A 19,422-nucleotide genomic window follows, 5' to 3' on the forward strand; every position below is an offset into this window, starting at 1 on the left:
TTGCATCATAGTCATATACATCCCCCCAGGCAACAATATTCCTATTCTAGAAGAAATTTTTGCCTGGGCAACTAACAATATAAAAATGTAACTATCATTCTAGGTGATGTTAATATCAACTGCATAGACATGTCCAGTAATAACCCCCTCTACTAATATCAACCTTCACATTTATTCACAGCTAATCTCTGGCATTACCAGACCTGACAATAACAAAAACAAATGCTCAACCTTGGATTGGATCTTGGTTTCTGATCCTGAAAAAATGTTTTCCTCCAGCACACTCCCTGACAGTATTAGTGACCAGTCTGCAGCATTCATAATACGTAAGCCCACCTCTACACCAAATATACATCAATATAGATATACCAGAGATCTATCCCACTACTCCCAAAATACCCCAATAACATCCCGCAGAAAACAAACTCGTGCCCAGTAACATTTCTTCTATTTTATGAAGCTGTGGAATACTTTAATTCTATATTTCTCAGGATTCTAAATAGTCTTGCCCCACTCAGACTAAAGAGAATCAAAGAAGAACATGTTTGCTGGCTTGCAAAGTCCATGAAGCAAGTTATGTCCTCTAGGGAAAAAGCCTGGAAAGCCTGGCAAAAAAAAAAAAAAACACCTTCCAACCTCAAGCAATACAAACAACTTTGCAATCAGGCTAAATGCTTAGTTGTGAAAAACAAACAAGAATACTTCCAAGCTATTCAAGACCAGCATAAACAAAATGCCAAGAAATTCTGGGGATCAATCAACCCCCTACTCTACCCAGGAACTAACAATACCCCATGCCCAAACACAAACAAAACTCCCTCAGAGCTAGCCTCACTCTTTAATACATACTTAATTGACACCATCGCCAAACTTACTACCTTCCAGCCCATCATCCCAGACCCACAAGTAACACCATCAGCACATACCCCATCAAATCCTCTACCTATCTTCTCACTATCACCCATTTCCACATCCTCCATCCAAAAACTTATTCATAAACTAAAACCATGTACCAACACCCCAGATAATTTACCTGCAGAATACCTTCAACTAGCAGCCCCCTCTATTGCATGTCCTATCAGTATCCTCCTTAACAGATCCATTCAAGAATCATATATACCTAATATCTGGAAGAAAGCATTTGTTATCCCTCTTCATAAAAGTGGGAACAACTCAGACATCCCAAAATTCTGTCCTATCGCCATTCTTTCCCCAGCTCTAATATACTAGAGAAGTGTATTCATACACAGCTCCTAAGTCATATGGTAAAACGCCAAATGCTTTCTCCACTCAAGATGGCTTTATTCCCGGACATAGCTCTAACACTGCCCTTATTTCCTTCTTAGACACATTAAATAAAACTCATAATGCTGGTTCCTTAGTGTCTGCACTCTTTCTTGATTTATCAAAGGCATTTGACACCATTTCCCACTCCCTACTGCTTACTAAACTCTCTAATCTCGGCCTATCTCCCTCACCCTACAATGGTTTACTAACTATCTCAGAAATAGGCAGCAATCTACCATATGGCAGCATTCTTCCTCCCCTTTTAACAGGTGTCCCCCAAGGTTCAATTCTGTGTCCCTTCCTATTCAGTATATTTGTCAATAACATTCATAATACTCTTACCCACAGTACTGTCATACAATATGCAGATGACTCAACTATCATCTGCTCTTCTAAATCTGTCACTGTATTACAGAGTCTTACCCAAGTAGCATTTACCTCTACTGAACGCTGGATGTCCCAGAACCACCTAGCCCTTAACCCCAATAAAACAAAACTCTTATTATTCACCCCCACAAAATCTAGCCCTGTTGACAAGTCTCTATTTACTGTTTGTTCCCATAACAGCACTATGATTAAAGTTGTCCCTAGTACCAAATTGCTAGGTATCACCATTGAAGACAAATTAACTTTTGACCTTCACATCCACAGCAACATCAAAAAACCCATCAAAAGCTATGTGCCCTTTATAGGCACAATTATTTCCTTAGCCTCTCTACTAAAAAGGCCTTGGCCTCATCCTTCCTGCTTCCAACTCTTCTATATGGCACCCCCATCCTCACCAACCTACAATCCTCCTTAAAAAATAAACTAGACTCTTGCTACAACAAAGTTGCTAAATTTGCGACAAACACAACATTTTCTACCCACCACTGCTCCTCTCTGCATCAACTAAATTGGCTTGAATCCCCCCACCATCTTAGTTATCTACAGTTAATTACAGCTCACAAGATAACTTACCAACCTGAAACCTGCCCTTCCCTCTCATCCATACTGACCATGTGCCACCCTAATCGCCACCTCAGGTCTGAAAACAAAATGTTATTGTCTGTCAAGAAACCCAAGCTCTCAGCTAGAAAATGCTGTACTCTCATGCTGTCTCCAAGTTATGGAATAATATTCCTCCTTCACTCAGGACAATCGGCAATCCTGCTTCCTTTAAAAAAATCCTTCAAATTATGTCTCTTCTCTCACTAGCTATGCTCCTCTACCCCAACAAATAGCACCAACACCTGACTTCCCTCTCTGGAGCCTCAACCTTAACCATTCATCTACAAATATGCCCCTTTCCTTCTCGGTACCATTATGACTCCTTGCTGTCATCTTTTCTGGAATCTTCCTCCTTTAGCCTTTCTGTCACCTCCTTTCTACCCTGAAGTCAACTCTCCTCAGCTAAGAACTCTACAAACATACTTATACTCGTGTTATCTCAAATACATGGCATCATTACTTCCATATTTATACCTGAGTGTAAAACGTTATTACTTTCTTTACATGTGAACGTGCTGATCAAATTACTTCATTCTATGTATCAACATTTTTCACTCTTGCATGTAATTAAGGATCATTTGTATGTAATTATTGAAATGAAATTATAGTACTGCTCAAAATGTCCTATGTATAAACATTTTATATATGTAATTAATGTGCAGCTTTTCTCCCCGGGCCTCCACTGAAAATGGGCTCTTTCTAGGCCCAGTGGACTTTCCTGGTTAACAAATGCAATAAATAAATAAACAAAATAAATAGGACTACATAGATCTGGACCCCAACTCTCACTCCAATTGACCATCAGAAAACAGGATGGTGACTTATCCATCTTTGCCACACAAACTGCTTTGCAGCAAAGGAATGTAATTCCTCACATAATCAAGTGCAACTGAATGTACACTGATATCAAGGCATAACCTGTTATTTGTAAATGTATTATATTTAATATATTTTGATGTAGTGCACTTAGTGCTCACACAACCTGTTATGATTTTTCCTTGCAAACATACAGCTGTGTCTTACCTTTCTGTGTTTCTTGGTCATTCATCAGTTATCAGATTAGTACTCAGAGACATGCAGTGTGTAAGCCAGGCTATATCATTTACCTTAAAATGTGTGAGGATATTAACTGGGTATATTATGATATGCAGTTGCCATCAAATGAAGGGTAGATTGGATGGCACAAACAAGCATAGACTGCTGTTTTGGGGGGTGCAAAGGTGGGTTCCCGTTATGTCACATGCAAGGGTACACTGTTCTTTCAAGGGGGTGGACCGGGGCTGAGATATTGGTATGGCACAAACAAGGAAATGTTGCTCTTGTTGCTTTCCTTGTTTTGCATCCTGCCTATTTGATCTTGTGAGGGTTATGAATTTGGAAATTGCAGTATTTCTCATTACGTTCTAACTTCTCTGTTATAATTCTCCATTACAACTGTATGGTGCTAAAATGAGGGCATGCAGTGATCATCTATGCTTTGGGGAGGTATCAGTGTTTGAATCATTGAGGCCTGAGGCGTACTTCTTGCTAATGGACACATACAAGTCAAATAACTCTCTTCTGTCAAAATGTTACATTAATTTGTGTACAATTCTCCCACCTTTTACTTGCTTACTGTATCAAGTGATGAAATACATGGACATGCCATAATATTATTATACAATACAGTACATGTTTAGGACTTATCTTGTAAATGCAGCAGTTGCCACAGTGTTAGTTCATGACTGACTGTGTTGCAAGAAGTACACATTCAATACATGGAGAGTTAAAGGCTCTGGCCCTGAGTTGAGGCCAGCAGAGGTTGCAAAGTTCTTGTATTGTGTGCCTGTCCAGTGTGTAGTAGTCGACAATGTCCATGGCGTGTATGTGTGATAAGTTAAATGTGGCCGGACAACCTTTCTCTGTCTCAGCCTAGGCCTATTGGCAGCAGCAGCATTGCCTGCAGCCTGTAGCACATACAAATGGAGGTAAGCAGCAGTAGCTCCTAACATTCTGTCTGTGTAGACTTTCTGTGTCTGTACTCCACTACTTTTTAAATCCACAGGAAAAAACAGTATGGAGTCTACATGTTTGCTTTATAACATATTGAATAGTTCCACTGGATTGATTGATTAGCATGCAATTCAACTGCTTATGCTGTAATTAGCATCTCTGCGACACAGGCTAAGACAGATGAAATCCATTAATGATCTATTCCATTATAAAAAGGCAGATGTGTAACTAGCCAAACTGATGGTGAGGACACTTGCTACATGTTTGCAGAACTTCACAAAAGCAAACTATTTCCAAAGATATCTTCACAGGGGAGTATTGAACTCCAGGAGGTATTCTCCCATTTTGTTACCTACATAATGCATATGCTGGAATATGTTAATGAATAATATGAAGCAAAGCCTTTTACATTGTTATCTGTATGCATTAGTTAGAAGCATATTGATGGCATGGCCATGTTTGTCAAGCCTTTTCAGAGGTACAAATGATTGATAATACATGAAAATAGAAAGTGTTGTGACACATAAGTACAAATGTTTCAAGGACAGGTCCTTAGAAATCACATTTAACATTTCAAAGATGTTTTACTAGCAAAATGTCTCATGTGCCTGTTCTTTTGTGGGTGGTGGGAGCAAAGAAAAGTTACTGTTATGTCACAAACTAGAATGGACTGTTCTTTTGGGGAGCAAAACTGAGTTACTACTATGACACATGCAAGGATATGTTGCACTTGCTACTCTCCTTGGTTTGCATCCAGCCTGTTGTTGGTATTTTACATCTGTAGACTGTTTTATGTTCTTACAGTGGGTACTACTGACTGCCTACCTTTACCATTTTATCTGATAACAGTTACTTTGTAGTTATGTGATAGTTATGTGCATTATCATTCTGTTCTCTTTTAGGACACAAAATGTCAGTGAGGCAGAGACCCCCCCCCCTTCAGTGAAGTGCAGAATAATATCATTCTTGACGTTTCCTGTCAGCATGGGGCATTTCTGCTGGGAAGGGGTAATTCAAATATGCAAGAAAGGGTATGACTATGGCAGCAGATTGTTGCCAACATCAATTATGTGGGTAGCCAAAGCCAGACATATGAACAGGTACCACACAGGGTCACTGACATGATTACCTCTGCATGGAGGCATGCAGCTGCTGTTGCACAAGACCAGAGGGTAGCGGGTCTATATTAGAGCACTGAACATTCAAAATGTCTAGTGTACTAATATCGACCTGTTTTCAGAAAACGCTGAAAATATCGAAGAAAGAGAAAAACATTTTTTTTCCTAGGGAAAGAATTTGGTTGTCAGTTTCTGTTGCTTCGGTGTTTTCAGTGCTCTGGTGGAAAGTTACAGGTTGGGTTCAGGTAAGTGTGCGATTGTGTGGACATGAGGGTTAGGGCAGGGTAGGTGAGTTAGGGTTAGGGCGCAGGTGAAGTAACTGTGTGATAGTGATGGACCTTAGGGTTAGGGTTTGGGTTAAGGTAAGTGGATAGTTAGTGGTGTATGTATAGTTTAGTGTAGGGTTAGGTGTAAGAGTTTAGGTGTATGTGTGTGTATTGCTGTTTGTTTGGTGTGCTTGTGTTGTGTGTATGTGTTTTGGAACAGCAATTTTTTTCCCTTGGAAAACATTTGCTGTTCTGACTGTTCAATGTTTTGAATTTTCGATTGCTAGGGTTCGATATTAGAAAACTCAACATTTTGAATGTTCAGTGTTCTAATATAGACCCGGGGGTAGCCAGGGGTGATCCTGTCACAGAACTACCTCTCACCTCCACTGAAGAGTACCTGGCAAATATCCTTCAACAGGACAACTCACAACAGAGTGGAACACAGCATGTCACTGATGTGGGCTCTACTCTTGAGTCTCAGACGAAGCTTACAAGTAGGCTTTGTTTTATGACCAGTTGAATGCTGTTGTATGGTAAAACAGTAGAAATAAAAGTTACTTCTGTGTCTTTTATTGGGGTGGGGGATTGAAGATTGGTACAGTGATAAGTACAGTTTGGAATTGTCAGCCACATTCTTGTTGAATGTACAATTAATTCAGCTATAGAGGAGTAAATGCAGTACCCCCTGTCTTACTGTTAAATGTGGTGATGTTGCCCTTACCTCTTGCTTAACTTATTTCAGGACCATCAGGAATACAGCAATGTATGCCTCCTGCAGATGATAAGCCAAATAAATTTATTTCAGTACTGCAGATAAATGTATGTTTAGGACCATCATGGAGGCACAGACACATTCAGAAAGGTGCTCCAGACAAATGTTCAGGGTTGTGGATGTGGCACATGCTGACATGTGTGACTGCCTCCACTGCATCACCAATTCACTGGATTGGATGAATGACACATTGGAATGAGGGGTGTCTGTGATGGACCAAAGGGTGTTTGTCATGGAACGAGCAGTGTCTGTGATGAAAGGTCTGCTGGGAGGGGAATGGCATCCTCTCGGAAATAGTTCAGCCACAACATCAGCTGATAGCCAGCATGGCCATGCCTGATAACGCTCCCATATTGGCAGTATTTCTGATGGTCCATAGATAAGTGTGCTATCCACACCCAGATGTGGCAGGCCATGGGGTTGTGGTCCTGGGCTTTCCCATGAAGGGAGCATGCCCAGCAGATATCAGTCACATTCAGGTAGCAGTACTGCATCTGACCTTGGGCATGGAGGTGCCAGTGCAACTCCTGGCAGAGCCAGTTCTCGTGGTTGGGGGTGACAACAATGAACTGTCAACTCTACCATGAACAGCTCGCACCTGCCTGACATACCAAGATGTAGAGCTAGTACTGAGCTTGGCTGTGTTCATAGAGACTCTCACACACCAGTTTCTCATGGAGTAGCCTTACGGACACACACACACACACACACACACACACACACACACACACACACACACACACACACACACACACACACACACAACAGTTACATCATTCAGCCTGCCTGCTTCCCTTGCTTACTCACACATACTCAACTACCTTTTTTGTTAGCCTAGGCCTCCTGCCCCCCCCCCCCAAACCCTGTGCAGGTGATGATAACTGTGCCACACTGTTTTCTCTCTTTTGCATCCAGGGATAAAAAAGCTTTGTGTCTGATTCACAGGGTGTGGTGCATAGCTATATTAGTGCCTATTATATTTGCATGTGTGTTGTTCAACTGATAATTGTACCTGTCAATTATATTTGCCTTGCCAGATGATCCAGTGGATAGCATCATCATGTCAGTACTTTCTAGTGTTTTCTCTCATATGGGTTGTGAAGTCAGGAACTGCAATGTGTCTCATTACTTTCTAACTTTTCACTTTATTGTTTTGCAATATGTATGTATGGTGCACATCATAAGACACACCATCACATTTGGATCTCAGGATTCTATGACAGCACTGTAGTCAAACTCATCCGAACAGTAATACATTATAATGCTCTCTTATGAATGAACCTCACTAGATACATGCAGCGGCTGGACAGACCACAGGACATTCTCATCAAGATAACACAGGCCTACTAACCATGACATGATGTATGTGGTTAGACTAAAAGACATGTCACTGTCATCTGTATGGTATCGCATTAAATTGTAACTGTTATTCTCAGCTTCTTAGTTTTTGTTTAAGCACTTGGGCTTCAGGCCAGTTGTTTAACATTAAGAAGGTTTGCGGTCTATACTCTTGTGGGAGGAGATGGTAGCTTCCGCCCTTCTGACCTGGGAATTGATGGTTGAAGGCTTATTGTGTCTGTTGTTCTAAGTGTCTTTGTTCTGCTTTAAGGACTTGGCTTCCAAACCAGATATTTTGCATTAGCCAGGTTTGTGTCTAGGCTCTTGAAGGGCTGGGAATTGCTGGTGAAGGTTTATTGTGCCCATTATTCTATGTGTCTTTGTTCTGGTTTAAGCATTTGAGTTCCAGTCCAATTATTTCACACTAGAATGGTTTGTAGTCTAAACTCTTGTGAGATTATTTTGTGAGTGGTTGAACAAGTATGTGGGGAGGGGAGTAATCAGAGAAAATAAGTTGTTATGCACAGGTAGAGGTAGATTGTAGAGAATGGGCTATACTAGAAAGAGGGCAAGCTTAGTAGGTGTAGTTAGGGTGAGGAGAGTGTTTGATTCTATTAGGATGTGAAGTGAGAATGTAATTTGAAAAATGTTTAGGATTGTGCATGTAGGCATTTGTGAGGAGGTGGAGAGATGTATGAGGTATGTGATAGGAAGGGGTGGGAGGGCTATAGGTTAGTAACAGTAGTTTAAGTAGGGGGAGTGGTTAGGTAAAGGGGTAAGGTAGATTGGTTTTTGGTTTTATGTTTTTAATTGGAAGAGGAGAGGAGTGAGGGAGTGAGGAGGAAGTGTTGAGGGCATGGAAGTGGGGAGGATGGGAAATGGGGGTAGGATAGGGAAGCAGGGTGAACTGAGCGGGTTACACCATGAGAGACAGACCAGACAGCTTGAAATAACAAGCACTTAGAACTTCATGTGAGTGGCAATGATTGAGGTAGTACAAGGTATAATATGCACCTCGAGTTAGATGATGCAGATCAGTACCACACAGAACAATAGTACAATTATTCACATAGACTGTAGTTCAGTGGGGGTTACATACATGAATAAAAAACAGTAGCTATATGTCAAAGCTGGGGACACTTTCTTTTCAGTTAGGGGAGTTATCAAGGCAGTCAAACCATCTCTCACATAAGCAGAGTGTAAAATATGCTATAAGAAAAGGAAGAAGACAAAGCTGCAGTTAAGGGTGTAAGAGGACTAGTTCATGTAAAGAATAAATAATGAAAAAGACTTACAATAGTTACTGCAGTATATACCTGCCATAACGGATGGACAGTTTCCCACCATTTCTCCAGCTAGCCTGATTGCCTCAGTTACTTCTAAAACAAAAAAATACAACATGTGAGAGCTGTAGCTATACTTATGAATTTTGAATCAATTATTTCTCATAACAACAAACCAGATATCAAACAGGTTGTCAGCACACTCACTTCACCCCTTGCACATAAGCTCACAACACATAAACCTAAATTCATCGAGGTACTCACTAGAAGCCCACCTAAATATCAGAGACCTCTCAAGCGCAACTTACAGCACACACTGCAGACCCAACAGAATCCACTACACATAATAATACACACAGCAGTGTCTCAAGCAATAAGCCCCTAAGGCAAAGCACCTTAAAACCAAATGTCATAGGTGACTCCTTAGTGGGACACAGATGCCCCCCCTTACCACTGTGGACAAGGCAAAGGTCATGGTCAGATGACCATCAGGTGCTAGGATCTGTGAGACCATGCACACATTCAAGTCTCTCAGTGTCACAAGAAGCTCACAATGCAAACTTGAACCTTCTGGAGGCATTTACCATCCAGCATTATGCCTAAACCATGGGAGACTTTAATTACTCTTCTATAGACTGGGAATCCTAAATAGCCCCTGTAAAGGCTGCTAGCCCAGCTAGCTAGAATTTTGCAAATAATTATATGTCATTGTAAATATTAATATGATCCATAGGCTTGTCTACAAATGTAAGTAAACTGTATGTTATGTACTGAGATTCAAAAATGTAACTACAGTGCACCCTGCTGGAAAAGAGCAGAAATGTGTATAAACTACATGCCTATGCAAATGTATGTGTTGATGGTAAAGGCTGGAATATACAGAGTTAACTTGCAACTTCTAAGAAAATAAGTAAAAAGTTTTACGATGGTGTTTACCACAGCTAGAAGACAGAATGTCTGCAGCTAGGATGTTTTTCTATTGTCTGGAAACAGAGGTAATTGCAGGTTTCAAACGTAAAAGGTGTTTAAAAGTTTTACGATTTCCAGTTCCAGGCAAGTTTCTAAGAGATAAGTATTCTTGACACTGAGATGTTATATTTTAAGTTCCTGTTGGCCTGAAAACTAAAAGCAGAATTGACAAGAATGATGTAATCTGAGATGACCCAGCAGAAATGTTTTGTGAGTAACAAGAACTATCTCAGAGAGAAAGTCAGTGCATTTGTATCTTGTCTTTGGACCTAAAAACATCAACTCAGCACTTCTTGCCTTGCTCTGTAGGTAAGTTATTTAGGTACAGTGATTTCTCTTAGACATACATAGAAATATAGCAAGATTAGTTTAAATGTTTTCTGTATTTATGCGAGACTGTCCTGCAATTTTGTTTTGAAGTATTTCCTGTGATTTTGAATTCTGCTGTCACTGTGTCCAGTTATTGAGTATTGTCTTGTACTTTTATTATTTATTATTAAATATATTTAAAACCTTTAATCGTGGCTGTTTTGTTAGAGATACTTAAGCTCTTAGAGTACTTGCACATGTATTTGGTGATACTGTACAAACCACTCCTAAATAGCCTTCAAGTCTTAGTCACACTTACCATTTGGATAATAGTAACATTACACGGTAATATTGGGCACTCTTTGGTAAGGACCTTTAGTAGCTGATAAGGGTGGTTTAGTAGCTGATAAGGGTGGTTGGTGGCAGGTGGTACTACTGTATAGTCTGGGCAGAAGAAGGCATAGCTAGTGAGCCTGTGCCAGCCTTCCCCAGGCGTGTCTATGTGTTTGTATATAAATTAAATCTCAAAGTGTGTGTGTGTGTGTGTGTGTGTGTGTGTGTGTGTGTGTGTGTGTGTGTGTGTGTGTGTGTGTGTGTGTGTGTGTGTGTGTGTGTGTGTGTGTGTGTGTGTGTGTGTGTGTCAGCTACTTGTGCAGGGACACAAAGCACTGGTTGGACAGAGAGGGTGCTGGAGGTTTTGTCTTAACCCTATAGCTGTGCCAGTGGAGAGTCTTATTGGGGATCTGGAGAGAGAGGAATAAACCAGCCCCAGACTGACTGTGATCTCTGTGTGCTCTTAAGGGAAATTGTACTTTACTTTGTGTGTGTACCTATCATCCTCCCAATGTGTACATCCCTCACTGGTGTTAGTGGTGAGGATTGATGCTCCTTGATTACTGGGCCAGTGCATGGGTGTCACAGCCCCAAATGTACAGGCACAGATATTTCTGGATTTTGTAAATACAAAGACCCTTGACCAAACAGTGAATATGTCCACTAGATGCTTAAACATACTGGATCTCATGCTCACAGATATGAGAAAACGCTGCACCACCAATGACTCATCCTCCCCTGAAAGGTCCAGCCATAAAGCTGTCTTCTTCAAAGTCAAAATCAACTCTGTAATCCCAACTAAAACCAGTAATAGTTAGCAATTATCCCAAGGCAAGTTAACTTTTATTAAGTGATGATTTTTCAAACTGTATAGCCTCTTCAATCCCTGGGAGCACAGCAGCCTATGCTAAATTGCTCTCAGAAACTCTGATCTGCTGTACCTACCAGAATTAAGCCCAGTCTAGCCCCAGAAAAAAACAGCCCTGGTGGCATCTCAAATTAAACAGGATATACAGCAAAAGGAAACAAATACTACAAAAATCAGGAAGGACAATTTCCATAAACATAAAAACACTTTCATCAAACTAAATATTAAACTAAGAGGGCTAATTTGGTCAAACAAAGCCAACTGTGAGGTTATGATAGCCTCCCAGGTGAAAGATAATCATAAGGCCTTCTACATCTATGTCAGAAAACTGAAGGTGTGCTGAACCGGTGGTTAATGTTGCCACATTCACCAAGCTTGGACATATAGTGAACTGTTTAGTGAACAAATTCAATTTCAACTTTACCACACACCATCCTCACCTCCAACCATCCCCAAACACACCCTCAAACATAAGCCCTCTAACTATAATTAGGGAGCATGTACTGACTGCATTTATTAAAGGCAAGAACACAGCCTCCATGGGTCCTGCTAAAATTCCAGGATGCTTCCTGAACAATCTAAAATACAACTTATCAGGATCACTGGAGTCATTATTTAACTATAGTCTTAAAATAGGCTTTGTGCCACATGAACAGAGGACTGTGACAGTCATTCCCCTTCACAATGGAGGACCTTTGACAGATCATAGAAACTACATACCCATTATTCTGACTAGCCTTATTTGCTTACCAAGGAAAGAATTATCATGGAAGTTATCAACAAGGAAATAGGAGACCACCAGACACTGGAGCCATCTCAGTTTGGCTTTGTCAAAGGAAGGTCATGCTTACTGAATCTGAGGGAGTTCTTTGAAATGGTCACCAAGGCAATGGATGAGGGGAAAATTATGCACACTGCCTATCTGGATCTAACTAAAGCATATGATATAATAGCCCACTCTGGCATTGTCAACAAACTTACAAAACTAGGTATTAAACCCCTTCTAACATGCTGGATAGCTAGATCGCTCACTGATAGAACCCAAGAGGATAGAATATGCAAAGCCACCTCTACAAAGCTGATGGTCTCCAGTGGTGTCACACAGGGCTCTGTGCCAGGCTCACTCCTCTTTTGCATCTACTTCTCGGATATCAATGCCAATGTCAACCAAGTTGACAGGTGATTGCAAACCAGGAGCAGTCATTGAATCCCTCCAATATGAGAACACCACTCCATAAGGTCTAACACAAACAAACACTTGATGCCAAAGCCATGGCTTAAAAACTCAATACCAAGAAATGCATCAATAAAACACCCTTAAAAGTTGATTCACTGCTCATGGATCTGGGAACTCATGCAAAACTTATGTAGATAGTAACCTAGCCTTCAACCAACATGTGCTCAAGGTAGTCAGAAAATCCTTTTATGCTGTTTAACTTTTAACCAATGGCATAGCATCTACATCCAAAGAGGTCATCATACCACTATACTCAGCCCATATCAGACCCATCATAAAGTATAATACCCCCTTCAGTATGCAAATGACCAGACACATGCAGCAAGTGGAAATCTCTACAAAGTTTCCTTACAAAAAGACTATAGGGAGTAAAGAAAATGTTCTATGTTAATCTCCTCAAATCCCTGTCTCTTGACTCAGTATCATACAGCCTTCTGAGAGGTGATCTTTGCCTGGCATACAAGGCATCCCTGGACCCTGCTTGGATGAACCTTCTGCACATCCACTAAGCAAATACCATCAACATTACTAGATTAAAAGACTTAAATAGAACATTTTGGATAGGCAGATCTGTATCTCAGAGAATTCCCATTCTCTAGAACAGGCTTTCCATCCATGTGAGGAAGAGTTCCTTCCTAACCCCATTTAAGTGCAAATTGGACCAATGGATAGGTAATTAGAAATTCACCCCTGGTCTGGTACCTGTGTCTCTGATGGACAGATGCAGTCAGCAAATCACCCCCACCATATCAATCAAATTTGTGGGGCACTTTTGGGTTTCATGGTTAGGCTTATAATGGCCCTAATGATCATTTGCCCAACATTGACCTATGAACCTATGAAAAGTCAAAGTGGCTGAAGAACCAAAATGATTAACTTAATAAAAGAAGTTGGTTTTATAGGGGCAACTCGTTGAACCCCCTGATTATGTATATTAACTCAGATGTTTTAGTAACCTAGAGATAAAGGGAATATTTGGTTTCCGTGCAAAACTAAGTATCCACTTTCCTCTAAATGGTATGAAATCAAAGCTAGTACATTAAGCACGTGTGGTGTGGCAGAGGTCTCGTGCAGTTCTGTATTGTAAATATGTGATTTTAAACACTACAGTCTATTTACCATTTACTTTCATGCAATACTCTATGAGCTTATGCAACTCACTACAATTCCAACACCATTTGTAGTCTGTCCACCCCAGGCACCTCTTGAATAATAGAATCTGGCTCCCATGTCAAGTGGCTTTGCTGCATTGCCTTTCAGTCTTGTCAACTGGACACAGAGGTTATCCAGCCTCCTTCTTACTATCATGTCATCCACTTCCAAGCTCCATCTTGTCAGTGAACCCATATTACTTGTACCAATCTTTAGTTCATGTTTGTCTGGGTGATTAGTTTTATGTCCAGATTTCATTCAACAGAGCTATCCCAGATAGCCCAAACTGTGCAACCAGACACTGGTAATCCAGCAGCTTATTGACACAGAGCTTCTGGGATTTATGGCAGGAACACACTGGGCAACAGGGATACAGAGAACCCTCCCTCTGTTAGCTTGAGTTCCTGGCATAGGTCAGAGTAGCCCAGTCCTTAATCCACTTATCATCATCAAAAACCCTGCCCATTTATGATGACCTTAGTCAATGTGAGCAAATCACCTTGAGCCAATGTTTACACTTGTGAGTGGCTAGCCTGCATACGTTGAACAGTCTGTGATCATGTACTTATATTAGAAATGAGATAAATGGGTTACAAATTATTCTTTCAAGTATTTTTCTGAGGGTAGGAAGTATGGAGATGGGCCAGTAGTGGCTGGTGGAGAAGGGCTTTGTATCCTTAGAAGCAGGTATAGGAAAGGGTGACTTCCAGATTGTGGAGGTTATTTTAGTTGTGAGTCTAAGTTAAAGATTTGCTTTAGGGAGATGACAAATTATTCTCTACAGTGATAAAGAAACCAAGGGCACATGATATCTAGTTCAGAGGGAAAGTCAACTGGAATTGTTTTCGAGTAACAAATTAATTTGCTGGGCAGTGATTTTAGAAACGTAAAATGGTGAGGGAAGTAAATGAGAAGGTGGGCTCTATTTGAGAAGGAGAAGAAGGAGACCCCTCCATTCAGGGGAGGATGGAGAATTCCTTCAGGAATTCGTAAGCTATGAGTATGCCAGCTTGACATATATGTCCTTGTGTGAAAAGGTCCTCTACAGGAATTACCCCAGAGATGTTATTTACTTCTTACCAAAGTGTGGGATTGTGGCTTATTTAGATGTGAGATATTTGGCTTTGTACCTACAGATTGCTTGCTTTGTGGTTTACACCTTTGCTTTGTGGTATTCCACATGTCAGTGTAGTGCTCTCTATTTGCGGTTGAGGAATTTTTCCACTTTTTCCAGGCATCAGTTCAGACCTTTAATTGTTGTTGTTTGTCTTTCAGCTTTTCCTGGTTAGGGGTCACCACAGCGGTCTGCTAATGATTGTCAGTTGTTTTTTTTTATGGTGTCGTGCTGCCAGCACGACGCTCAACCTTCAACGAAGGCAATACAATTTTCATTTCTTTGGTGAGACATCCAATGTTGTTATGTTTAAATAGCCATTGCACTATGGGTAAGTTAGTGCCACTAAACATTAGGAGAAGTTGTGAGAACTGATTAGTAGCACTGTTAGTGTCAGCATTGCAAATTATGGGTGACCAGTCTATGGTGGAGAGATCAGCTTGCAGTATGAAAGGTTTATGGGGAAACTTGCATTTGAAGGATATCATCTTTGGTGGCGACTGATGTTCAGGTTTTACATGTAGAATGTGATAGAGCTTGTCATCACTGAACATGACAACCAAACTCACAATCAATTATCCCCTTTGAGAAAGCAAGCTTAGCAGTAACAATGAAAGCTTTTCTTTTAAATGGTTAAGCAATTTCATCTTTCACAAAAAGTCCAGACTTCTTCAGCTCCAAATGTTAGCTGTTCTTTTAGCAAACTATTATATAACATGGCCTGCTTGATCATGTGTCTACTGACCAAACCACATAGAACATTTAATGGTACATGCACTAGAAAAAATACATTGCATGGAAAAAAATAGATAAAAGTAATGAATAAATGTATTAAAACCAGGGAATACTAAATAACTAAATAACATATTCATATATAAAACCATTAAATTGTTAAATTGGGATGAAAACATTCCCTGCAGAATGCACTGTCAGAGATACTAGGTGGGAAGATTGGTCTGATGAGGGAGATGATTTTTCTGAGCTATGATACAGAATTGGAATTGCATAGACATAGTAAGGCCTTGCTGTGTCTAATATTGGTGGCTGCCAAAAAAGCAATTACAAGAAAATGGAAATCAAAATCTAAACCAACTATACTTGAAGGAGAGAATATTGTAACAAAGGTAAAAAAAAACTGGAATTGAGATCTTTAGAAAAGAGTAGGAACAAACTACATAGGAAAAATGGGAATTGTGGGAATAATACATACAAGGGAGAAATAAGGTTTAAAAGGCTGTAGGACTTAAATGAGCTATGTAATGTTTGAATGATAAAGATTGGGTGCATTACAATTGATGTATAATGTTTGCAACCGAGACTGTGTCAGTATGGTTTGTGATGTAAAATGCTTGCAGCTAGGATTGTGTGGTTTGTTTTCATTTGTATAAACGTATGATTGCCTATGTAGTAAGTGATGGTTTAATAAGATGTTTCTTGTTTAAAAGTAAAAGGCAGGAATTGAATAATTTATGTAATGTTGCTTAGGTTATATGATATATAGAAATATATGTGAAGTAAAAATGTTTGCTATGTTAATTATAGCGTGATTACTTTTATATGAATGTACATTTGCCTATATCACAAGTGATAATTAAATAAAGGTGAAAAAAAAACAAAAGAAAAATGCGAAGACATGTATATTTAAAACTGTTTCAAATCAAAATCTGGCAGCCTTCATTTTCAAATAATACACATCAGACACATTCTCAGTGATACCTGGAGGGTGACAGGCAGCTAGATTTAGCTGCCATTAAAGTTCCTTAACTTCTATTATCTCCACCCAGAGATCCCCTCTTTAATTTTTCTTTCCAAAATAATAAATATAAACTTTTTGAAACCTATGCAGTCAACCGAATGTTTATATAAGGTGCTGTTAATATATTTTCTTTTAATATCATATATGTGTTCAAGAACATGCTCCTGTAATGTTTTCTCTGTTTTTCCTATATTAAAGCCCAAACAATGGTGGTGTAAAGCTACATATATCACTCCCTTAGATATACAGGTGTTATATCTATTAATTTTAACCACAATTCATCCTCATTTAAAGCTCTCACCCTGTAAAATAAAGTTGCAGATGCTACAGCCATTACATTGCATTTCATTTAGAAAGCATGCCAGGCTGCTTACTAAACAATCTAATACAAGACCTAATGGAACTGCCTGGCATTCTCTTCAACTATAGCCTGAGCACTGGCTTTGTTTCAGCAGAGTGGAGAACAGCAAAAATAATCCCATTCTACAAAGGGGGTCCGATCAACCAACCCTGAGGACTATAGACCCATAAGCTTAACCAGCCTTATCTGCAAGACCATAGAAAAAATCATCATGGACCTTATCAATAAGGAAATAGACAACCTTCAAACTCTTGCCCTGACCCAGTTGTCTTCGTTAAGGGTAGGTCTTGCTTATTAAACCTGGTGGACATCTTCAAGGATGTCATCAAATCCCTGGATGATGCTAAAGGTTTCAGTTCTCACTTTTTGTCTGAGTCTGAAGTAATTCTTAGGTTATAGCCCTGTCAAACAATAGCTCTATGTTTTCTTTTTACATCTAACAAGATATTTAATATAAAGCAATTTTGCACAATGGACTGGGAGAACACAATTTGATTTTGCAAAATGGACTAGGAGAATTGCAAAGCCCTCTGTATTCTGTTAATTACTTCCAATGAAATTGCTTTAGAAGAACCAAACACCGGAATAAATATTACTTTTGCTGCCGGATCTAGTGAGTCGTTGGGATAATCTTCTCCATGACATTTAATGATTAGATTGTTTCTTCTTGATGTTCATTCTTTCCAATGAGATAATGGCTTTTATTTAAATTTGGAGAAATTGTTCATCTTCGGGGGCCACAGTGGTGCAGCAGTTAGCGTTGCCACCTCACAGCAAGAGGTTCTCTGGTTTGATCCTCGGCTCGGGTTCCTTTTGTGCAGAGTCTGCATGTCCTCCCAGTGGTCACGTGGGTTTCCTCCAGGTGCTCTAGTTTCCTCCCACATCCCAAAGACATGCTGTAGGTGGATTGGATACTCTAAATTGACCCTAGGTGTGAGTGCGTGAGTGTGCGTGCCTTCCGTGGAAGGTTGGTTGCCAACATGGCAACTTGACACCATAAAACTCCACTGCCAATCATGAGCGGACAGGCGATCCGCTGTGGCGACCCCTAACCGGGAAAAACCCGAAAGGAGGAGAAGAAGTAAAATTGATTCATCTTAGTTAGCATTTTTTATGTTATACCTCTAGGAATGAAACCCTTTTTTCATATTCTTGCAAATGAACATGCAGTTTTTGCTGTGAGTTTTAATACCCTTTACCTTGTTTGGAAAACACGGGTTGAGGGCATAAAGAGGCTAATTTGTTGTCATTATCGGCTCTGATAGATTGTTAGAATGTTAAAGCATCACTTTCTTCCCTATGAAATGGATGTTTTCTTCTTGGGTACTAGAGGCCTGCAGTTTTAGATTGCAGAAGCTTCCATCTTCAAAGTTAAATAGTTTTCTCACTCTGTGTTGGCACTAATTTTCTATAATCACAATAGTAAAGCAGAAACATTTTTGATGCTTACTTCATCAGATGAATAAAATGAAAACCACAGAGATTAGACTTGTCTAATTTTGCATATGCAGTATCTTGATGTAGCTCTTTATTTTCCGCATGTATTGAAAACTGTCAAAAAGATGTTCATTTCAGAACTTGTTACTGTCTGCTACAAGCTTAAATACTGTTCATAAGATGAAAGACTTCAAAGAAATTAAAAGCAGTGTCCTAACCTGTTCATGTTAGCAAGCTCAGTTCGCAATGTTCCTGCATGAATTACACAGACCTAAAGTAATAGGATATGTAGTTTTCTTATTTAAATTTAGTGAGCTGAAAGTATGCTGAAATACTTTGGACTATCCAGCATCCTTTGTTATTCACACACAAAAGTACAATCCTGGGTCATGATCTACATCCAAGACTAAAACTTCCTTCAAATATTGTAGGCCACAACAACAAAATAGTGATGAAATACTTTTTTGTTTTGTACTCATGGACTGGTTAGCATTAATTCTAAGTAGGTTTCCTACCTAAAGGGTCATCAGGATTGAAAATAGCAATGGTGCAGAGTGATGCAGCATGCAAAACTGACCAGGTGCACTAGTAACATATTGCCAGCTCCCAGTCTTATTCGTTAAGCTTCATTTAAATGCATGTGCGACTTTTTACAGTATTTGGATGCATATTGTTATATTACTTGCATTTGTTTGAAAGTAGACAGGCACTGACAACTAGAAAGGATCTCCTGTTTGTCAAATGGACTACCAATTCATATAGAAGCAACACTTTGCAGAACATAAATCTAGTTTCTAGTTTATGTCTTATCAAGTCTTGCCTTCCTGTGTATCTGTT

The sequence above is a fragment of the Protopterus annectens genome, chromosome 1.part1 (assembly GCF_019279795.1).
Source record: "Protopterus annectens isolate FY-2018-M chromosome 1.part1, PAN1.0, whole genome shotgun sequence".
NCBI lineage: Eukaryota > Metazoa > Chordata > Ceratodontiformes > Protopteridae > Protopterus > Protopterus annectens.